The following is a 25,721-nucleotide window of genomic DNA, read 5'->3' as shown; positions in this document are numbered from 1 at the left end:
ATTTAAACTAACATATTTTAGTCAATTAAACAGCAGTATTTTATTTGTCTTTGGATTGTACACAGGTACCTAGCAGCTATTTCACATTTGAAGGATAAATTCCCGAGGAGATAAAAGGTTTATTGTCTCAGTGTGTGCCACTGTACTCTCAAATGCCTCTTAATTAGGCCTGTGGGCAAGAGCTACCTTGCATTTTCAACACCCTTTTGTTTTCTCCTCAGTGTCAGCTTTTGTCTGATTTAGACTTTCAACCTTCTGAAAAATCTGCAGAGAACAGTTTTCTCTTACAGAGGTGAGGTACACCAAAATATTTCATTCTCCAAGGTGAGGGATCCACAACAACCTTTGCCCACTGACCAACACAGTAGGACCTCTGCACTTCCATCCCTGCCCAGTCTCCTGCCCCACCGGCACAGTGGGGAAGCAGGGAAAAGCTGCCAGAGAGTTTTCTGTGGCTACAAGGATGCTTTGAGTGCCCTCTTGCATGCAAATACATTGGGAAAAATGGAGAAAATAAGGGAGACAATATTTGTATGCTTTCAAGCTCCGTGGGAGATGGGTGTGTCCCATAAAACATTTTCCCTGTTTGCATTTCCAAGTAGGAACTCCAAGCAGACAGTCAGACTGATAGATTCCCTACGCTGAAATTTGAACTTGACATCATTACGTTCTTCATCTCAATTTAATAAAGCCATCCAAAATGCCACCTTAGTCCTCTAAAATGAGTATCTTGGAAATCGCTTCCAGGACTGCTGCCAGATAGTGATCTTTCATTCCTTAAACATCACTTATACCAGCAAAAGACATTATTTGTACCAGATGCTTTTTCTTCCCTTTCCTTCAGTGGGAGAATCTTTCAGATATAATGCATTTCATAAAAGCACAGCTGGATGTCTATAAAAAAAAGAGGAAGTCCTCCCACTTACTGAAGCATGAAAGCCAAGGTCTCCTGAGTGTTCCGACAAGAGGCTTAAAACACCACCGGTAAATAAAAACCAAAACCTGCAACTTTTAATACAAATTCAGCACAGATATAACCATAAAGAAGGTTAAAATTATGGGAAAAGATTGAATTGTTCAGTGCAATCTGTTTAACTTTGCTCTCAGAAGTGTCAGGTATTTACTGTCTCTACTTGCAAAAGTTCTATGAAGTGTTTAGGAAAAATGCATCTGTCAGTAGAAGTCTTTTGCAGCATGACCACTATTTTCTCTTTCAGGTGAATCTTTCGAAACAAGTTGCCTAGTTAATGAATGTGTAACAGATGCATTCATGACTTCACAGATAATTTTGTCAAATTAGTTTTCTAACATACTTATGAAAGCACAAGCTATAAAGCAACTGGCTGTGATGTCAAAAATGCGAGTGTGTCATAATCAAATGAAATGGAGAGATTAAAGTCTGGCTAATAAAAAATAGTTATTAATATTGGGTATTTCAGATACAATGGAAAGTAGTACATAAAGTTCAAGTTTACTCCAAAGTTAAAATTTTTCTGCAAAGAAAGACCTGAGTGCTTCTAACTGCCAAAATTTAATGAGAAGGAGGATGTTGTCTAATGTAGCTGCATGAAATGAAAAGGCCTTGCCATCCATTGTATGGACATTAATATCAGAACAGGCAGTTCTGAGAAGCTGAGCAAAGTCTTCTGTCATAACATCTGCTAACTCAGACAATGCCATCATCCTGCTTTGTTCCTTTTGAGAACTCAACAAAAAAATGCTAACTGCAAGATTTACTTTTGTTGAGTCACATGGGTAAGAAAGATCCAGAAGATTAAAAACACATTAAAAATGCAGCTGTTAAGCACTGCATTGTGTAAGAAGAAGGACCTTTAAAACATTTAAGGAGGTGGGAGGAAAGGAAGGAGAAATTTGGAAACCTTCTTCCAAACTTCAATTTAAAATAACATTTTTAGATTGAAAAAATCCCTTGCATCCAGAAAATCATGTAAAAAACAACACAATAATGTATGTACATCAGGAAGAAAAGGTTAAATTGATTACAAATCAAAAGTCAATTACTTCATATTCATCACCAAAGTAAAAGTTTAAAGAGCACAAGCCATGCATTTAGGTTATGAGGAAATTATCTATTACAGTGTTTCTTGAACTAAAAAGCAGTAGATGATACGGTAAAGATTATTTTCCACTATTTCTGTGTTCTCGTTCTTTGTTTGAACCTTGAAGTTATAAGACAACTCCAGTTTATGATCTGTGTCCCCTCCAGTGACACACAAAATGCGGGCAGAAGAGAAACATACGAGGAGTTACAGCTTCACTTTCTCCAAATGTCAGAAAAACCCTTCACTGGAGGTGGAATGAGGTAAAACAAAAAGTCAGGGCACCAGGTGTCCAAGAAAAACTCTGTTCTGCAGTTTTTTCATGTTTTCTGAATCTAGATTCAATCTCCAGTATTTAATGTTTTTCACTGTGGGCCAGTGAGGACCCAACAATTTCTCTTTTAAAAAACCTAAATAAGAATGTTTTACTAGAAATGAGCCACTGGAAAGCAAAATACGACTGACTTCTGTTAATATCCTATCCTTCATCTTAGGAAATAAAAAAACCCACATTCTTAGTCGTAGGATATGGTAGAAGTGGACAGGTTATAATAGTTGTTAGAGAGGCAAAAATGGATCAAAGTCAAAAGAGGCAGGGTTTATGGATCAGTTCCTCTTGGTATCACCAAAGGAGCTGGGTTAAATGGGTAATTCTTTGATGCTTTTTAAAAGAGTTGTAGAACTTCCAGAAACATTTGTGCTTTCACCCAGTAGAGGAATTTTGGGTGAAAGATATTCCAAGAATTTCTTTAATTAATCATTTATACATGAAGGTGCATAAGGGTAAGGTTTTCTTATCCTAGGCTAGAACATCTACAAATAAATTTGTCAGAGAATTCTGATTTGGAATCCCTCAGCAGGGATGACTTTGTATTTAGCCAAGTCTTGAACTGCAAAATGACCCTTCAATATCTAATACATCCACTGACTCAACAATGTATCAGACCCATGATTTTAGCCTGAAAGTGCCCTTTTAATTGGCTTATCACTAATTTAAATTGATCATTAATCTCTCACATTATGTCTCCTCTTTATTGTCTGAACTTCACTTGTTTGTGTAGCACATTTTCCAGCAATTCATTTGATTTTGTTTCACTGCTATTTCTTTACATAAATCACTTTTATTTGAACGCTTGTTTTCAGCATAGCCAGGAAGAATTTCACTAAGAGATAATAATTTTAACACTGCAGTAAATGGGTGACTCCTCAGATATTTATTATCTTTGGTCAGCCCTTTGACGCTTACTGTCAGTGGAGTAGCAAAGCAGTCCCAGTCCCTTAGGTAATTAGTTTATACTAGTGAATCAATGCTCCCTAATTATTTCTATTCCCAGAATCAACAAATGGAGCCCGTGTGAGGGGGTGTGTATGTGTTTTGGGGAATATGTGCCTGTGTGTGTATGAGAGAGAGAAGAAAAAACCTGGCAATGCCAACACCGCACATATTACTATGTGATCTGCTTCATTTTGCTCTATCCGTCTTGCCTTATTGGAAGCTCCTTAATTGATGAATGAGGACTTTATCAAGCATGGCAGGAGTCGTCATGTCTGTGATTTTCCTTGAAATGTATCTGTCATGCAGCTCAAAATTAAATCACCAGTTTTGGGCCTAACCAGAGACAGGGCAGTGACTCAAAGCACTCAGAAGGGAATGAATGATTAATGCAGTTTATAGACAGAATAGCGCTTTCTCTGTCTCATGTGCTTTTTGTATGTAATCTCCAGTGGTTCAGCTTCGAATGGATCTAATGAAAAAGGACTGGATGTTTTCCACCTTCTCTTCAGAGCATGCTGTACGATTTATCCACTGACAAAATGTGCTAATGAAATGTCACCTTGGACAGCTTGCTAAAGGATTGATGGGTTGAAAGTTTTGCACTTTATTTAACTTTTGCAGGAAAAATGAGTAAGTCCTCCAAATTCTGTATGATATAGAAATCCATTATGGTTTCCCACTCAGGAAGAAGTAGCTACACTGGGATGGAAAATGACGCTATGGCAAAGAGGTGAGAATAATGTAAAACAAATAATTACATACAAATCTGGAGCGTATGGCTTCATTGCACTCAAAGACATAGATTATAGTTGAGATGCATAACTTTTAAAAAATTCTTTCTTCAGAATTATCCCTTTTTATGAAATAATATCAGCCTCACGAATCCAGTCACTCTGACAGAAACATAATTTGAAAAAAGAAAGTGATTCCAACCTTCTCCCTACACACTAGCCTTTTACATCCCTTCACCTTAGGGTTACACCCAATGCTTTCAAACTTCCACAAGACCAATGAATAATCAGTTATTATATGAATTTTATTATAATCATTCTAGTATGCCTCATTCTGATTTTTCCTGAGAATAACAAAACAAAACAAAGCAAAGAACACTACATGAATACTACATGCTCACCATTGATATATTAGGATTCCCTTTATATTTTTTACCTTATAGACCTTTTACTTCCTTTTTTCTTGGAAGTGTGTATAACTTGCCTAGCCAGAGAAAAGATCTGGCACTAGATGTAGAACCAGTGTGATAAAGGAACTGCTACCTTCCCTGTTCAGACCTATGCATATTCTTCCACTTACATCTTGGTTCCTACTATATAGTAAACTCTTTGGGTCAGGACTCATATTGTCTCATTAGCAATTCAATCAGTGTATGCCACTAAAAAAGTACTAATATTGCTATTCTGTATTCATTACAATTCATAGATATTTGTACCAAACATTTTTCCAATACACAAGAGTTCACATACTCTTCAAAAGTTTAGTCTTTGAAGGGTCAGACAGGACCAGTTCACAAAGCCGGTATCTGCTGGTCGTAAACTCATTGTCTCCCTCCTGAGCCAATTACTATTCATCCAGGATGCATGCTCTTGTTCTCAGGATTATGCAAGCTGCCATATGCCCACTTCACCGCGACCCAACTCCAGAAGACAAAAATTGAATCTAGCAAAATTTTCCACACAAGAAATGCTGCAGAGAAGCATGCAACCAGGATTCTGTCCTCAAACCTTTCTTCGTTCCAGCATTAACATCAGGGGTTTACCTCATCTCCAAATTCAGAAACATCCTTGCTCTTACTCCAAGTGGAAATGATCTTCTGTGACATTTCTCTTAACCTCTTTCTGCTGAGCATTATGCCTCAGACACAAGAAAAAAAAAAAAATCCAAGGACAAGCCAAAGAGTTCTGGGACCTTCATTTACTTTGTCCCCATTTCCCAGTTGCAATCAGATTCCTGCCTCACCGAGATATGCTGGTGCTTTAAGGCTGTCAGATGCCTGAAACCACACTGAAAAAGGAATGTCCCTTACATCCACTCAGCTGGTAAGCCTGTGAAAAGGAGACTTCCTCATCTGGACAGAATAAGCTTGATATAAATGTTAGGATAAGTAGTATATTAAGTTGCCCCTTTGCATTTACTCACGATCTTCAAAGTAAGCTAACAGAGGGGCTCCTTCCCAGGACAGTGACATACCTCATCCCTTCTTCCTGAAACCCAGCTGTTTCCAACTATTTTCCAAGAAACACCTTAAATCACGGCAAACAATATCTGAACATGTTATTTTTTATATCCTTTTCCCAGGGAGATATGTTCACTTTGGACACACAAACTGTGTTCTCTGAAACAAGATCATTTTTAGGGAAAGAAGTTTGATGTATGCCATAAGAGGTTTTTCTTTTGTTAGCATCAGAAAAATTGTACTAAATACATGGCACTTTGTATACAGGTCCCTTATCCCATAAACACCACCTGAAAGGCAAAAATTTGAACTTCATCACAGTTAGAAATAAGGCTTAAGCAGCAGGAGGGACCAAAAAATAAGCATCCCAACACAAAAGGACTGTCTGTATTTGTATGTGCTCCTGCTGTTTCTGGGCCACTCCAACACCCATTTCTAGGCTCCAAACATTTTATCAAACAGTTTATGCATTGTCATTCACATCCACAGTAAAAGCCAATGGACACAGGGGGATCTTCCATACAAGAAACACTGGGTTTAGTTGTATTGCCTGTAAAAAACAGTTTTTATTAAAAGGAACTAATAGAAACACTGAAATATGTACTAACTGCAGCATCTACACGTCCTCTCTGTTAGTCTTTTACCAGTCACTAGAGATGTATTCCTTATGAGGGAAGAGGATACAAACATGAATCTTTTCACAGAGCAAAGTATTTTCTTGCCTCGCTTCCCCTTGTTCCACTTACATCATGCAAACATATTTCCAGATAATCCAGAGATTATTATCTTTAATTATTGCAAAAAATACCATTATCACTTAAAAATATATCCATATATTCAATAAAGGGCTTTGAAAGAAAGGTAATACAATCCTTGCCACAGTTGTAGCATGGCAGATGCTTATTTCTCTAATCATAGATTTATTAATACAGTGAGTTTCCTAGCTGTCCACTTCTTGCCTCCTTTTGTTGCTGCTCTAATTACAGGCTCTCTGGGGCAGACACTAACTATACTCCTGATGTACACGTGTCAAGAGCAAGAGGAACTGTGACCACATTCACTTGGGGCTATAACATTAAAAAATACAATAATTAGAGGAGTAAATTCAGGATTTCCAATTGCTGCTGCTAACAGTTGGTTTAGAAATGAAACACTATTTACCTTTGGTTAGCAAATTATCTGCCATAATCATCTTTCCCACACCATTAACTGCACATCCAGTAATAACACTCTGCAGGATTTCCTTTCATGTTTATGACATATGTGTGTCAAAAGCAAACTAAACATCTGATATGCAACCTATTCTGCAAAGACATATTCATCTCTATTTATTTGCGTGTACACAACATGATGACCTTGAAGAGAGTGGGGTGAAGATCTTGTTTCATGCAGCTCCATGTATCTGAAAGGAGTGAAAACAACTTGGTTCATTCAATAGATGTTGCTACTGCCAACTGTTTTTCAACAAAAGAAAATCTGTGTTGAACTGTTCAGCTGACTACCTGAAAGGCAAAGGTAAGGATAAGAATAGCTCATCTCGTGCTGCTATGCCCATGGTACTGCAAAGCTTTTAGATGATAGTGTTATCTTATGTATTACTAATGTATAAAGTCTTAGAATATTCATGTACAACTGGGTGAGTTAAGGACTAAATTGAAGAAGACAATCTCCTCTGAAGGCTCTTGCATCACAAGTTAAATATATTTTATGTTATTCTACAGCAATTTTTACTTTTTTTTTTTTCTCTAATCTGTATTATGGTTTAAAAAAAAAAAAAAAAGGATTAGAAGTCAAAAACATTAAAAACATATTCCCCAACAGTATCTTATGTAATTCATGCAGTGAGACAGTCTCAATTCTACCACACATACAAGGAAAAGTTTAATAAAAAATTCTAACTATAGACTATATCCAATGTAAACACAGAGCCAGGATTAGGGTTGCCTCAAGTATAGCTTTATTACTATTGAAGTAAATCGAATTATGCTAAACACTAAACCAGACATTAGCAATAACAAAAAGAATTTGTAATTCACAACAAAACCTGTCTCAGTCAAGGGCAGAATACTTCTCTGAACACAACACTTTGACTTATATGGGGTAAAAATCCTTTTGATATCAGATCATGGAGTCAACTAGCTTGTTATTAACAGGGCTGTCAATATATAAGTATCCATTACTTCCTAGAAAGGCATTTAATGGAAGGGAAGTTAACAATTAGCAAGTGTTGTTATGGACAACCCTTTAGCTGGTTACTTTATTACCTTTGCAAAGTGAACTGTTTTATTTCCAAGCCAATTATCTTAGAGCATAACATAGGAAACTATGTTCAATATCAGTGGAATAACACTGGTTTACAATGACAAACACCCCAGAATATTCAAATTCTAGGGCTAAAATTGACTGTACAACCTTGATTCACACTATTGGACACACAACTTTCAACTGAACACACACAGTTTCCAGTTTGAAGATTATGTCCTTTTTTTATTCTTTTTTCAAAGACCCTTTTACTTCACTGAGAAGTTGCTGCTCATTTATGTAAACATCACTTCAGTGTTAATTTTCTCCTTGATGTTTTGTTCATGCTTTACTTAGGGTCCAGTACTAAAACACTATCCTATCACCCAATACTGCATACATACAATATTGAGATTTCCATTACTGCATGTAAAGATCTCACATTTGTGTATCATTCTTGTGAGAGAAGGAAAATCTGTAAAGTTTCATGTTGAAGTCTATCAAAATAAGTCAAAGGTACCCACACACTGACTGTCCAAGCCAAAACGTCTATAACTTGGATATTTTTAGAGAATTCAATAGTCTGTAGCACTTAACAGCACTTTAAAAGGTAGCTTGCATTACTCCCCATTTTAGCTGCAAGCACTCAGCACTTCTGCAAATCAGATTTTAGGACTCCAGTCAGGCATTCAAAAACATGAAGCACACCAAGTCAGTTTGGGTTAATTTTGTGATAGGGATGGAATCCAATTTCTCAGTGTGGGAAGACTATCGCTTATTTGCTTACAGTTTCCATCTCAGTAATAACTACAGAAGTCTCCTTCATTAAAGCAGAGTCAAGATGTGGACACAGGAAATCTGAGAATGCAGATTTGTGATACCAGATTGATCTTAACCTGACCAAAAGTAGAGATTTTCCTTCTTCTAGAATTGATGGCTCCAGAGAGCCAGCAACAGTTATCCAACTTCTAGATCTCTGGTGGGAATCCTGGATAAAATGAATATGTCTCCATAATTTAAAAATGACATTTGGGTGCGCTTTCAAGGGTGGGAAAAAAAGTCAATGAATATCATTTCAGCCTGACCACTTAAGCAGTAGAATACTGTATAGGGTCTGGCTGAGATGGGGTTAATTTTTACCCATAGCTGCCCTGATATTTCTGTGCTTCATGTTGGTACTAGAAATGTGTTGATAACACACTGGTGAGCAGTGCTGGCACAGCATCAAGGTTATTTCTCCAACATTCCCCACCACTACCAGTAGGCTGAGGGGGGATTGCAAAATCTGGGCAGGGGACATAGACGGGACAGTTGACCCAGACTACAATATTTCATGCTATATGATGTCTGCTCAGCAATAAGATCCACGAGAAAGGAGGAGGAAGGAACGGCATTTGTTATTTACATTTGTCTTCCAGAACAACTGCCATGCATTCAGAAGTCCTGCTTCCCAGGAAGTGGCCAGACATTGCCCACTGATGAGAAGCAGAGATAATATCTTCTGCTTTCCTTGGTTTTTGTGCATGACCTTTGCTTTTGCTTTATGAAGCTGTCCCTATCTCGACCCATGAATTATTCATTACATTCTCTCTCCCCTGTCCACTTGAGGAGAGGAGGGATAGAACAGTTTTGGTGGGTACATGACATACAGCAAGGTCAACCCACCACAAATACATAGACTTATAATGGGAATTATCAAGAAACTTTAGCACTAAAGTGCTATCTACATGTTCATACTGGAGGACCAATTTATCTATAATAGCAAATAAATTACTGAGACAGAAGATACTGAAATTTCCCATGAGTACTCATATGTTTTAAAAAATGCAGATATAGAACCAACTATGAAGTTTATGAATCAATTCCTGCCTGCTTCTTACTCTCTCACTGGCATTTTTTCAGATGGCATCAGAGCCCTTCAAATTTGGTAAGAAGAAACCTGTCGTTAGTGTTAAAATTCAAAGGCAATTCAAATGAAGGCTTGAGTACAGGTGCTAAATTAGCAAGGTTTGTGATAATTACTTCATTTCAGTCTGTTCATGCTGGGTATTCTAATACCTAATAAATATATTATCAAGCACACTCAATGAAGCTCACCTTGGTGAATATTAATAGCATTATTAAAATGAAATTATAAAACACAATACATAGGTGGTAATAGCTACTAACTTGTTTTATGGAATTTTTTAATTGTCTTGAAATCATTTAGTAGGTAAGTTATCAATTTCAAGAGTCAAACACTGTTGAGACATATATACACTAGCTGATGAAAATTTTACTCTGATGTTTTTTCATAAATGAAAATTATTTTCAAGCATTGGGATTTTGCAGAAAATAATAATTCTTTTGTATTGAGAAGGGCATTCTTCTGGCACTTGCACACTGAAAATATTCAATATAAACCTCTTTAGACAATACCCTTGGGATGACAGATTAAAAAAAAAAATGTGAAAACTGATAGTGTTTGTATGTAAACCAGTAATTTACAAGGAAAAACAAGGAAGAAAAAATTATTATCAACATCTCACTCCCTACTCATGCCACCTCATTCACTGATGCAATTAACCAGGACAGAATCAACTAGTAAACTATGTGCTTATGATTCATGTTAATGGCACTTCTAAACAGATTGATAATGAGTCTCTGATGCATTTACTGCAGTCCAGATCCTGAGAATACTACCTAAGTTTTAAATCTTTACACTAGCAGCAATGCCTTCTACAGTCAAAATTCTACCTACATGGAATTTGCAGAAGCATGAATAAAGATTAATATTACAAAGGAATAAGTACACGACTGTGACCAAGATTGTCAGAAACAATCCCTCTAAGATAAAAATTAGAATTATTAGGGGCTTATAATAGCTATTAGTAAGAAACATGTTTTTTAATTTTGCACAATGCTTGATCTTTTGGAATAAGACAGCAAAATATCTTCTGGGGTGAAAAAATGTGAACATGCTAGTAGAGAGTTACCCAAGGAAGTTCAGGAGATGGGAATTCCACTGTATGTAGAAAGCTCTTTACAGTAGCATCTATCCCCATTCAAAGGATTTCCTTGAAGTGCTATGTATAAACCATGGGAAGAAAAGGAGGACTAAGCAGAAGTCCATACTTTGTTTGAATGTTGTTTACACTCAACAGTGTCAGATATGAGACAACAAGAAACTTAAATCAGCAACTAGAACTGAGGAAATATAATTGCCCAAACACTGCTTTAACAGATAATTTCATGCTTGAAATCATAAGAGGAAAGTTTGTCATTAAAGTGATCAGAATTGTGTAAAGAAAAGGGCACGATAAAATTGAAAGTGTGGCAGAGTACAGTCATAGTAACAGAGGCATGTGCCACACAGAGCTTTTGCTCTCAAGATGCTCACAGCAGCAGAGGAAAATGTATTTCAAATACTAGCAGAGGGAGACTGGCAAGCTCTGGGTAAAAAGAGCACATCAACACACCATACACTCACATGAATACAGGCTTAAGACAAGATTTAGTCTCTGTGGTGAGTCTTCTGGGGAGATGTACAACTAGGAGGAACATCCAGCGTCAATACACCCAACCCCAACTTTTACAAGTGCCTGTATCAGCTAATACATTTCATGAGATAATCAAGCTTTAACTTAAACTACACTGAATTTTAATCCTGCTTATTTCTAATCATCTTTTCAATAGAAAATTTTTGAAATAAACAGCTTTGGAACATGAACTGTTGGCCCTTATTACAGGGGAAGATAAAGGGTAATCTTTTGCAAGATCTTCAGTAAAAATTAGGGTGGGTTACTAGGATGCTGTTTGAAAGGTTCAGAAGATGTATGGCATGATGCAGGACAGTGCTTCTTGTAGAAGTATGCTATCAATGTCACTGGGGAGCAAAAGAATTACAGGTATGCACAGAAGTGACAGAAGTCTGGAGAGTGAGAAAATGAGAATCATAAATGTGTGGAATAAATACTATCAATACGACCTAACTAATAGTGTCAGTGAGACTAGACTATATAGGTGCTTGTTCTAGGATACAAGTAGGAAAACTTTAGAGAGCTTTAATATTTTTCAGTGCAGATCAAGCACTTTAGTTTAGAAGTCTGTGTCTAAAAAGCTCTTAGCTCTCTAGAGACTCAATTCTGCCATTCCTACTTTCAGTACAGAATAAATATGACAAACAACCTCTTTTCATGTAGTCTTCACCCTTTCTTTCATGCTAAGAGCCAAGAGACTAAAATGCAAATGAGGGGTGTTTGATGTACTCCCCTGGGCTGTTTCAAGCCACCTTCTGTGAATGGCTGCCACAAAACAGCTATAAACCCTGTTTTTACCTATATATCGGAGAGCAAGGAACAAAGTCTCAGTCATCCCAACTCTTTTTTCTTTCTCACTCACCGTGAAAGCTGGACTCTACCAAGGTCACCACGAAGGACATGGTTAAAGTTAGTGTGTGAACAGGTGAAAACACAGTTCCTGTCTACCTTTTATTTCCTTTGCTGACTTTCTCTCTGTTCACATTACTAAAAAAAAAAAAATTATATATTTTTTTTTTACATCTATTTCACAATCTCTCAGAGTTTTGTGTTCTGCTGTCAGAGCCATACAATTTACACTTGTTTTAGCACTAGGTTAGGTGACCTTTTCAAGTTACCATGTGAAAAAAGTCAACTTCAGAAAAGGTGTACCCTTTCCATTAAAATTCCTAAAAGGAATGTTAATTGAATTCTAGGTAAGAAGTTTGTTCTTTCGCAATTGAGCTAATCATAAATTGTTTTTAGTAGTGAGATTTGTATATTTAGAAGTGACACCTCAAAAAGCAGTAGTAGTTCTAAGAACTGGTAAAGCCTCCATTCAAAAGAAAGAAAAGTAGGGGTTTTCACCACAGCCAGAAGAAATCTGAAATTGATTTTAGTGTGAGAAGAAGAAAATTCTTTATCTTCAATAAACTGAGAGTTCCCTGAGGGAAAAATAGTTTATGGGAGCAGTACCTCAAAGCCAAGGATTCTTGGCATAGTTGAGAATGAGGGGGAAAAAAAAGAGTTAAATTGTCAAAGCAAATATTCTGAAAAGCAATTTTATCCCCTACTCTCAGATATTCTAATACACAAATGTATCACAAGCCTGAGTAAAAGTGCTCAGTTATAGCAGAATGCAATATGCAGCCATTTCTACATGCGTATATAAAACAGATGTAAGTGGCTTTTTGCATCACTGCAATTTCCTATAGTAAAATGCAACCCCTGCAAAGATCGAGGCTGACACGCTTTTTCATGAGCACCAGAAAACTTTCTGCAAATACATTTTGAGGGCAGAAATTACATAACCACACAAGCTTGTATATCCAGTAATTTAGATCATATATAGAAAAACCAAGCACATAAACAGAGAAGGTATGAAAAAGAACCAAGTATTGCAGATTACACTGGGTACACAGGGAATATAGAGGTGTAGAAAAATGTTGTTCAGAGTAAGTGCCCTACTAGTTCTGACTAAAAAATAAGATAAATTAGTAGCAAAAATCACCAAAATTCCTACTGAAAGTTGAAATACTGGGAAAAGAAAAGAAGAGGAACTGTGGGTCATCCTTTCAAATACTCCTCTGGAAGAAGGTGAACATAGTATTTATTGCCCAGATTTATTTCAATATCAAGAAGCACACACTTTTTTTCCACTTTATTCAGGATACCAGCTAAGCTATGCTACTCTGGACACAGGAATTTAAAAATCTGAATTAAAGTGTTCCTGGATTTATTTAGATTTTCTATATATCAACTACTAAAGATCCTTTGAATATTTTCCTGGGACTTAGTCTGGGATCTGATGGGTACCTGTTGTGTTAATATGCTATATCTAATAACATATTTCTATTTTGCTCTTTTCCTCAAACCTGTTCTCTTGGTTTTCAACTTCAGATATTACTTCCCTAATGTAAATTGTTATTTACATATATTAACAGGCTTTGAGCAGCTTTGATTTGCACGTTTTCCTCTGTGCTTTTTTCCATCTTTTGGCTCCCCTATTTTGTCCATGTAATTTCTCTCTGAGCTTCACAGGGACTGTTTTGCAGACATTGAGTACTGCAGGTCTCCTGGAGCAATGCTCAAGTCCCTGTGCTGAATGACAGCTCTTCTGCTATAGCCTTCACTTTCTCTCTCCCTAAACACTGCCACACACAAAATAAAATCTCTGTTTGTGAAAATAAAACCTGTATTAATCTCAGACATAACTCTACCATATGGGAGAAGCTATCTGCTTACCTGCTAGAAGGCAAGAGTTCAAAGGAAAGGAGAGAAAACCAAGGCTGAATGCCTCTGTCAGTCAGGAGATTAGCAAACACTGTGTTCTGGAGGTGTGCTTTAGAAGTCAGTTTTGGTTAAAGGACCTTGGGGTTCATAGTTTTCTCTCTACAGTACTTTAGGGCCTATTCCAGCATATGAAAAGTTGGTGGGATCCCTTTTATTTATTTCAGTGGATATAAAGGCTATATTTAAGCCCTTAAGCTATACAAAAGCCCTGAAGGAGACCTGCAAAAAATGGGAGATTGAGTAGAGCTCAGTATTTCTCCAGTATATAATGAAACTGCACATTTGTAGGTACTTCTGGAAGTAAGCTATTTATCACTTTCAACAACAGTCCATAAAAAGTATGCTTCTACTCCTTAATTTTTCTCTTCTACAGCAAAACAAAACAAGCGTCATCTATTTTAATAAAAATTAAGTTTTCTGACATTCTCCCTCACAACAACTGAGAGATACACATAGTTTCTGATTAGGCATCTGTTTTGCCAATTATTAGGCCTAGCATAAAGGACACAGCCAGCATAAAGATGAACCAATAACCAAATTGTATTTGATACAAAAGGGTCAGTACATGGGTGAGCGCTGGGGGTACAAACAAGTCAGTCAGATTATACATAATCAATGTTGATTCCATTGACCCCAACAACGACACCGCACAACCAACAATGGGTGGAATAAATGGTGCAATGCAGTCTCCCATAGAAGGGACAACTGAGTCAACAAGCCAAATACATCAGACCAAGGAAGCCACACACTGAATCTCTACACAGCCCATGTTTACAAAAGCCAGACCTGACTGGAGCCCAGTCCCAGGGAGGCAGGAGGTCCTTCCCCAACAGGGAACTCTGCACAGGGCACCCACCTCACAGACAGACACTGCCCCTCCTGCAAGGGGTCCCAGCTTTTATCCCTCAGTGGGACACCTGACCTTGGGTTACTCAATGCAGACACCTGGGGTCATTTACCCAATGGCTCTGTCTGCCAGGCCGGCACCACCCTGGGGGGAAGCCTAAAGGGAAACTCACCCCCCCTTCGTGAAGGGCTGTGGGAATCACCCATATGTCAACCTTAATTTGGGGCTTGGGGTTGAAACCCCAGCATTTCAGCATCATACAGAAGTTTTAAGCAGTTTAACACTCCATGGCAGAGGCTTTGAGAAGACAAAAAAGACTCCCTCTATATTTTATCCTGGACAACTATAAAGAAGAACAATGTTTAAACATTAAACCATTTTTAAAATTTTAAAGATGATGTTTTTCTTTTTAATGTTGAAACACTGTGCAGAATATTGAAACTGGTTTGCAGTCTGTGATGGACCTTACTACTGACATCAATGTCATCTCTCAGCAAGATGACCTTCACGAATTGGCAGTGTATAAATGACAATTATGATTATCGCATAGTACCTTCATGCACTTCAGTTTCTATTCTACAGAATGAAATTTCTTTGCATACTCCTTTCTGCCTGGCAAATTGTTATTGTTTAACTAAGAGTGGTGATGATGATGATTTTCCTTTGCTAAACAGAAGATTAGGTAAGTCTCATCTTAAGAAAATGAGTTAAAGACATCACTTGCTCTGTGCTTGTCAGTTGACACAAGGACCAATGTTTGTAACATGAAAAAACAGACACAGAATTGAATTTAAACACAAACAAAAGTGACTGTAAAACTGATAAGGAAGGGATCCAAATCCTTTCCATACAATTCACATTTATATAAATATACCTCTGCTGTGGACAGTAGGATCTAGCTCTTCTGCAGGTAGTTCAAAAAGAGCTTCACAAAGGAGGTGAAAATGTCTAGCAAGTTATAGTTATTGAAAATGATGCAGTGGAACGTGGAAAGTCTTGCTCAGTCCTGCCTAGTTAGCCAGTGGCAGAAATAAAAGATTTTTGAGTTTCAGGCTGCTGCACGTTAAAGAACAAGAACTAGTCTCTCTGCTACTTCTTTCAATATGACAGAATTTCCTTAACAACTGCATCATCTCAGTCAAGTGTCACTCCACAAATTAAAAGTAGGAGCCAGATTTAAAATTATTTTGTCTTATAGCAATAAGACTAAACCTTCTGCAAAAACTCGTTTGGCTGATAAACTAATCAGGCAAGAGTGCCACTCTGCTAAAGCAGCAATGAGACTCCACAGGTTAGAGCAACTGGCTTAGCCCTTGGGAGGTCAGACCCAGTTCCCTGCTTTGCTCCTGACTGCTTTGTCATATCAGGCAAGCTACAGAGCCTTGCTTTAGCCTCTAGCTCAGAAACAGAAATGAAAGCAGTCTTTTGCTTTAAAAAGGTGTTGTGAAGACAAGCCTGTTGAATGCTGTAAGGCATACAGGTACTATGGCAGTGAGGAATATAGAAATAGATGTTAGTATATACACATCTATTCATACCTTTCTAGATAATTTTGGCAACAGCTTTGTAATAATGAAAATTACTCCTCTTATTTGCCAAGTTGCTCCCCAGGAGCAAACTGATCCCCGTCATTTTTAAAGAAACATGCAGAAGTATTCCAAGTGCCAGAGCTTGAATTACACAAAGTTCATAAAACTGTTTCCAACCACTGCTGGTTTTTTTAGGTATAGTGGAGGAATAAGAAGATGGAGATATGCTCTGCTTATATGTATGTGTATGTATTTGTGTGTATGAGAGAGAAGAAGGCTGAAGGAGAAAGAACACATTTCCTCGCATCCATTCTAGATACAAGTGAAAAAAAAATAACCTTTGAGCAAATTACAAATAATACCTTCAAAACAAGCACAGCAGCAGGAGGAAATTTACCCTAATTTTCAGCTATTCCTTTGCAGCCTGTGGCCTTCTCTAGAAGAGAACATTTTTCTTTGTACGACTTTCTTATTTATGTTAATATCCTTTTTAATTCATAAAGAAAAAAAAAAAGAATATTTTTTCAGTTATTATTCTTGTTATCATTATCACAGTTTTTTTTACCAAAGAGTTTAACGATAGTTTTATTTACTACAGAGTTCTTTTGCTCAAGCACATGTAATTTATTATTGATTGGAAATCACCTGACCAAAAAAATGCTACAACAGCAACCACAGTAACATATGAACTGTGGCACACCCATGTATGCACTGAATTTCCTCTAACTGTAACCTTTACTGTGCTTCTGCTTCTACAGGAAAAACATTTGAATAAAACACATGATTTGTATCATTGCTTAATGTAGTAATGAGCTGAGGGGTTTAAACAGTATAATGGACTGTATGGTCTAATGGATGTGTTCCTTGGTTGCCTGATAACAATTTCTCACCATGAATGAATTAAGTTCATGTAGGAGTCATAAATTTCATGAATCAGCAGTACAAAACCATAGAGAAATGAGTCCATGTGGTCTCATTCCAGCCTCTGATGGCTGAATCAGTCCATGCTAGACTGCTAAACAACATGTCCATGGCATTTCGTAAAAGATGATTCTCCAGTCTTTTTTTGTAAGAGGTGTTCCAAGTCACTCTGAAAACAATTACATAAGACAAACTGTTGTACTAGCTGTTCCATGAATAGATCACTGATGTGTTGGCAGAGAATACTGGATTAGACTGTGGTTTTTTAATTCAATCATAGTTGTCTTGCTATTAATTTCCCAGCCTAATGCATATATTAAGATGATGAATAATCCTGGAAGTAAGTCTCTGCACTACAGAGTTAGAAAAAAATACTCAGATTGCTTTCTTACAGCAAGGAAAAGAAAACAAATAGAAGTAAAAAATGTTCTTTACCGTGAAATGTAAACGTAGCTGATCTTTACTCATTTGCTCTACCAGCTGCAGTCACAGACCATGTTATGCAGGTGAGCAGTATTAACTACTGAAATTGTGTGAGCACTTGTAATTTTACAGTTCCCCAGCCTTGGCTGACAGCTTTGCCTCAGAGAACTAAAGCTGGCTAGATCATCATTCAAACTGAAACAAGAAAAAAAGAGTTTTAAGACCGTTCTTCATCCTTGTTAATAGCTCCTTGATCTAACAATAAAATCTTCCATGACTTTTCCTCTGACATTTTGGCCTTCTCCTCTGCTCACTCTGCCTAATTTTCAATATCTTGCTATTTCCTAGACAGAAAAGTTAAAATAATTCCTTACATAGGAGCTACCTTTAAGTAGTCATTGTCAAGGTTTGAGCCCAAAGGAAAACTGAGCACCATGCAACTTTTCACTCACTCCTTCCACCTAGCACTGGGAAGCACAAAAATCAATCAAAAGGCTCAGGAATGGAGACAAGGACAGAGAGGGTCTCTCACCATTAATGGCCACAAGCAAGACAGGCTCCTTAGGGGAAGGAAAAGTATGTCACTTTAATTAAAAAGACTAACAATAACCAACAGACAGAATGCGACAGTGAGAAGCATTACCACATCTTAAAAATACTTCCTCCCACCCCTCCCTTCTTTCCAGGCTCAGTGTTGTTTCTGGTATTTCTACCTCCTCCCCCAGTGGCAGAGGGACAGGGGATGGAGGGTGCAGTCAGTTCGCTGCTTCTTCCTCCCAGGTGGGTAGGATCATTCCCCTGCATTCTTCCTCTGCTCCACATGGTTCCCCTCTCACGGGAGACAGTCCTCCACAGACTCTCTGTCAGGAGTCCTCCCCATGGGGGGCATTCTTCTCAAAATGCTCCAGTGTGTGTCACCCCCACGTGTTGCAGTCCTCCCAGTGCTGAACTACAACAGCGGGGGCTGCTTCTTCCCACAGAGTCCCGGGGGTCCTCCACAGGCCACAGGAGAACCTCCCGTGACCTCCATGGGTGGCAGGGGGGTGGCCCTGCCCTCTCACCACGGGATACAGGGGAGATCTCTGTGCCAGTACACCTCCCCCACGCCCTCCTCCTTCCTCCCATTGACCCTGGTAGTCACACAGGTGTTGTCCTCATAACCCTTCTTCAAAATCCCAACTCCCTCACAGGTTTCCCTTCTTAAATCGGAGAGGCACAGCCACCATCATTAATTAACTCAACCTTGGCCAGAAGTAGGTCTGACTTGGACAGGGAGATTTCAAGAAGTTTCTCACAGGGGCCACTGCTGTAGTCCCCTCCCCCGCTACCAAAACCCTCCATGCAAACCCAGCACAGTCATATTTGAAGACTCCTCCCAGACTCATTTATTTATAATGTTTACAGAAGATCTAGAAATCATTGCTTCTTTCTCTTACTGAATATCATTATCTTGCAGAGAAATCTAACAGAGCTTTTGGTATCAGGCAACTACATACTTAAATAGTTTGGAAGATTTGTTGCAAAAAGATGGGGTTTGAAATTAATTATTATTGCATATTCATATATGCAGGAGAAGGAATAATTCAAGGATATTAACTTCTACGCTCAGTTGCACAGACATTTTGTATGCATACATACCATATTGTACCTTGACCCTTTCATACCATTTCTGTTACTAACAGAAAGTTGTGTTGACAGATTCAGGGCAAGAGATGCCCTTTCTGCTGTGCTTTACACCAAACCAATACACTAGTTTCCCCGTTTATTTGAAGCAGAGTGTGCTATTCTGATTTGCAGAACAGTCTAACAGAATTAGGTAATTTGAAATTAATTATTCATAATTCAGACTACATAAACTCATTCCTAAATTCCTAGTCAATGTGTTTTTAACACTAAAAATTGCAGTTTCTACTAACTCACATTTGCTGTTAGTAGTAGTACATGTTACCAAGAGCTAGATATATTTTCCTTAAGATTCCCAAAGATATACTAAAGCTTCAGCTTAATAAGTAAATGATTTGAAGTCAAACGCAGTCAAATATCCCAGCAGATTTTCTTCCACGTCAACATTTCACATGGATATGAATAGAGTGTACAGTGTTGCTGGTTACCTTAGATAGACCAATTATTAAAATATATCCCACTGATCTTTTCAATTATTTCCAGTAGTAGGAAAAAGATATTTCTCCATAATTAAAAAGTACACTTTAAATGTTAAGCCATACATTTAAAAGTCAAACTTACTGTAGAAACTACTTAGTTACATGAAGTTTTTATAGTTCCCTTGAGAATTACTTGTGACAACTGTGTGGGTCTATTTCACTCTCGTCTATGATGAATTTCATGTTCTTCTACTGAAATATTTAAGAATATGGACTAGCATACACATTTCTTAAATTTTCATTATGGTACACATTTTCCAGCTTTATGCTGTTAGATCAGCCAGATTGTTTTCATTTCCCACAAGTCTTCTACAATGGCCTATGCCTAGCTGTGCAAGTCTACCGCTTGGCATAATCAGATCTTGAAGGAAATTCAAGAAGAAAGAACTGTAGCTCATGCAGCAAGGAGATAGGCACCATGTGTAGTACACAAAGATTTGATGCAGGCCTTCGCAGATCAGCTGCATAGCTTCTGATTTTATGCCTAAATGCAAGTAGTCTTTAAGATTTTCTTAAGCATGCTCTGTAGAATAACATTTAAAATACCAACTCAAAAAATCCAACCTAACATACAACACAGGATGCATTTAAAAATAGGACAGACACGTTCCCACACTTAAACAAGAATAACTTCCTAAAGAAATAGACGTGGGAGAACAAGTGTTTAGGTAATAAGTTTGCAGAAAATAATCTGAAAGTTATCCCACATCACAAATGTAATAGCAACTAAAAACATTTTTATATCATGAAAAAACCAATAATCAGTGTAGACCACAAACTAGAATAAAGCTTGTAACAGAAATAACATACTCGGGTATTGGGCAATATATCTGGAAGACTTCAACTGGTACACAAAATTTTGGGCACAGAATCACTGGAAAATTCCCTGAGGAAGGAAATATAAGTCTAGAACATAGAAATTTGGGGAAGACTTAAAATGGACTTGCTTAGATAACCAGATGAAAGGAAGACAGGATTATAATTTTTAAGTATATATAAGGTAGCTGCATTAGAAAAAAAAAAAAAAAAAAAAAGGAGCAATCTTTTCTGCACGTTGAAAAACAGAATTTAGTAGGATCCAACATGACCCTAGTCATGTCTGGATCACTCAAATTTATGGTGCTAGATGGATTACAATAACACAAGAATCTATGTGTCAAGCTCTCTTGCATAGCTTGAGTTCAACCCCTGAGGCCAGATTCAGGAAAACCATATACATTATGCAATTGGCACCCTCTTATACAACATTCTTATTGTATAGAGTTAGCCCTACAGGTCTCCTGTCAACACCAAAAAATTATTTTCTCTTCCAAAAATGCAATCTTCCCCAACAATACTGTATTCAGAATAAAAAAAAAAAAAAAAAAGTGGGTTGGTGGTGTATTTCCACATTTGTTAGCGTTTCAAGATGTTCTTCTCTTGTATTCACTGTATTGCCATTTTTTTAAGTGCAGTAGTTCATTTGCATAGTAATTACAAAGTTTAACAAATAGCATTAATGACTGAAAGACGTACACTCCATTTAAATTACTGACAGTATTATATTACACATTTTTAACTGCAATTTAAAATTGAAAGCTCTTCAGTCCTAATGTGCCATATAGATTCCCAAAGCTCAGCAATATTTGTGTTTTAAGAAGGCTAAACCTCTTCCTCCGTCCATTGTAAAAGCTCTGCTCTTTAGTGACTTCCAAAACCCTATTCATAAATACTGATTAGGCACTATTTCACCATAGGGTGCAGCATTACTGGCACAGCTCCCTACCCAGGGCCAAATTGGAAACGTTAGTATAGTAAATCAGGCCAAATATCCTAGTAATTCTATACATGAAAGATCATCTTTAATAAACAGACGTTAACTAGGGACTCAACTCATTTTACTTTTAGTTTGAAAGTGTCAAATGTCAGGGACTGATTTAAGGGGGAAAAGCTATGGGCAAGGAATGCATAATGTGATTGCACCAGTTAAAGGGAAAAAAGCTTGAAGGCACAAACCGTTTGCAGTTCGGCTGGCTGACAAACAGCAAAGAGAGTGGATCAGAGAGACAGCTCATTCTGGTAAATAATGGGACACACATGTTATCTGCTACCTCTTGAAAGTGCCCCAAATTAACCGCTTTTACAGCTTGTTAGGAAAGGCTTCTGTACACCTGCAGAGTTCTTCGACTACTCTTTGGACTACTGCCAAGTAGCACCCTGTTAAGCATTAAATGTATTAACTGCATTAGGATTTTTGTTTTAACTGTGGAATCTTTACAGAGCAGTGTAAAAATTAGGGAGCCCATTAGCCACCAGTCATGCTTTATTTATGTTTCCTATAATCACTAAATACATAATTAGCTGTTCCCTCCATTTTGTTCTTAAACATAGTATTTCATAAGGAAAAAAGAAAACCACAACCAGGATATCTGGGACCAATTACACTATCAGAGCTGTTTCCCTGCCCCTGAGGTAGCCCTGCCTCAGTCAAGCACTTTAGCTTCTCTCTGTTCCTTGAAGTATGAAGGATTTGTAAGTGTTTGTCCCTGTTGGAGTCTACAGTTCCATTGGAGGCCACCAAAAAGAGGATGCCCTCATTTTGCCACAGCTCCCTTTTTACCCAGAGAGGAACAAATAAGGTACCAACTAATTGCTGTACACTTTTCCTTTCTGATAAGCTTCTGTTAAAAAAATGGCACTTCCACGGCTGGTAAACAGCAGCTCCAACATTGTTTCCAAAAATGTCAATTAGACCTGCAGGAAACACATCTAACTTGAAGAGCTGATTATTATTTCACTTAGAGATTTATACCACCCAATAGCATTTATTCCTTCATGAGTTCAGAAACTTACCCTACATTAGCAGTGGGAAAATAAAACAAATCTTCGATGCGGGTGAGTGTACTTTTCCACTCTTGGGCTTCATAAAAATGGCCTGCCATATCTGAAGGAATTATTCCTAATGTAGGAGAATTTGATGGGCAAGTTAGTGCTGACTGTCCTGAGAGCACTCTCCTTCGGCCTAACACAACTCTGATGGAAAGGGGTGAAGCCTGGAGAACATAACGTGCCTGTACCATGCTCAAATTCCCAGGCTCTATTGTAGGTCTTAGCAAATTTCTTGACAAAAATTGAAAGACACTTTGCTATGTTAGAAGAAATTGCACTAAAAAAGAAACCCTCCATGTTCTAGTGAAACTCACATCCATGTGTGATCCTGAATTAGTCTTTGCCCCTTGGAGTGCTGCAACTACTTTCTTCCCACATCAAGTCACTTCAATAGTAACAGCCCTGACAGAGCTATGGATATTCATGAAGTAAGTGTGAGAGCATTGACTCCAGAACTGTGACCAACATTCCTAACATTAAAAATATCACAAAAGAAAATTGCTTTGTCAAAATTTTGTTCTTAACTTGGCAAAGAGATTGCTTTTGCAATCTATGGTGTCTTCAGCACTCTGACAGGTCTCTCGTTACAGCTCTCCAGAGAAATAGAAGAGGAAAGCAGCCTTCAAGAGAATCAAGAAATCAGTGTGGTGTGGTAGAAGATCACTAAATGTTACCAGGCACGACAGATCATTCAATTTCTTCCAAAAGTTTCACAGCACTGGGCTGTTCAGGGAACAAAATACATTGCATTTTGCTACAGTGGGACTTTAAGGATTTGCAGTGCAGAATGCAGAAATTTTTTCAGGGTAGTAAATAGAGAAATACTGTCCTTACTACAGAAAATACGTTTTCCCCTATGCATTCTCTACACTCCTGACTCAGGAGTCTCAATTTATCAGAATAAGGCTTGTGCCCTTTCTGAATGATGCAGAAGCCAAAAGGACTTTTTAACTCTAAATATGACCTTTTCTGTGTTATCATGTGAACTTCTTGATATCACAACAAAACTAGTCATACAACATTTTGACTGGAAAAAGAAAAGGAAGGCAAACATTTTTTTTTGTTGACAACTCCAATTGTTCAAATCAACTCAGTTCAATTATGCTAGTTGTGAAGAGACTGTGATGATCTAGAAAGAAATGTGATAATCCTTCTTCCTTAGAGGTCTTCTATCCAGTGCCCATAACAGAGTATATAACTCCAGTGCTTTAATTTATACTAGCTCTCTTTTCAAGCAGAATTGTCTCCACACCTGGTATCTATAGGTAAAAGTCTCATAAAAATCAGAAAAGCAGGTAGGGGCGAAGAGGGGTAAAATTAATTAATATTAATAAAGTACTGAAATGCTTTAACTCAGTTTACCAGTATATATCTCAAAATAAGTGATTTACCCACCTAAGTTATTAGTCAACAATTTTCTATTTTTGCACCATCCTGGGAAATCTCAGCTGAAAGATCAGCTAACTTAGTGATTTTGAGAGTACACTGCAATCCTAAAAATAGAGAAATGTAACTGCAAAGCAATAGTGAAAACACAGAAGTTATTGTACATAACCAGAATATGTTGGCTAATCCTTGGCCCTTCACAAATTTGCAAAGAAATATCATTCTTTTCTTACTGCCTATAGAGGAACACACATTGATTAGTGATTTAGGCACCACTCACAGCTTTATCTCTTTTTTTCTTGTTTTCTAGAGTCAACACTAGCTAACTGAAATGGAAACACTTTCAAGACTGCAGTCATGTTCCTTGATGGTGCATATAATGAATGCACACATACAGAATCATCTGTAAGAAAGAGTCACAGATTGCTGCAAAAAATCTCTTGTTATAACTTAATCATGCCTATGTAGCAAAGAAAGGCTATAAAAGATTGTCAAGCCTCCTAATATAGTTTATGAAAACTAACATACATCCATATTTTTCATAATACTGAACTACAATTTGTCCCCTTTTAGCAAAATACTATTTTGTTGAATGTTATTTGCACTGTAACATAATGATCTTCTACAAAAATATTTTAAATCCAATTTCTTCTCAGACTTGATACTAAAGGATAAATTCCTGTAGGCTTGATATAATTTCAAATTTCAAAGGACAGACAGTAACTGCCTCGGCATTGCTTTTGCTGGCATCTGGGTAAATTGACTGTATAATGAGTCCTTGGTTGTCCTTAACCAAAACTTTTTTGGACAGGTTCATTTACAATGCTCAAGCAGATTGACCTTCCCATCCGATTTAGAGGCCCCTAGATTGCTGTAAATGTGACCTGACATTTCCTTATGGGTGAAATATTAGATTATAGTAAGGAATACAATAACATAATTTTATTTCAGAGTCTAAGTGAAAGTGATGGTCAAACAGATTAAGATGTAAAATTCCTTTATAAAATTAAATTATTTACAATCTGATGCATACCCATTGTTTTATCTGCCATATAATACGATTATTTTATACAGTATAGTAGTAGTAGTCATTGGTGCTGCTGACAAAACAAAAATAGTATCATTGCCAAGGCAGGGGGATCAAGACCTTTGGAGAGCAGTTATTCTGACTTCTAAAGTTTTATCTTTAAAATACTTCAAATAACTTGCAATTTTTTCTGGCTTTTATAATAGTATTTGACAACTAAACTGATTTCTTTTTCACCTATAATTTTAGTCAGAACCACCAACTTTTCAGCAGTCTTTTTACAATATCAGTGTTTTAAATTACTAGGTATTTTCATGCTTTCCATGGTTTATCAGCAGCTTTACCGCAGTCTTTAATTGTTTACAATTTTGTCCCCACAATCAACTGGATGTCCCAGAAATTCTTGGGGTAATTGTTTAAAATTCTAAACACTTAATAAATAAGTCTCATTCAATGAATAAATGCCTAAATGCTATCAATTCAAGTCAGTGAAACTTCAG

The sequence above is a fragment of the Athene noctua genome, chromosome Z (genome assembly GCF_965140245.1).
Source record: "Athene noctua chromosome Z, bAthNoc1.hap1.1, whole genome shotgun sequence".
NCBI classification, from domain to species: domain Eukaryota; kingdom Metazoa; phylum Chordata; class Aves; order Strigiformes; family Strigidae; genus Athene; species Athene noctua.
This window is presented reverse-complemented; position numbering follows the sequence as displayed.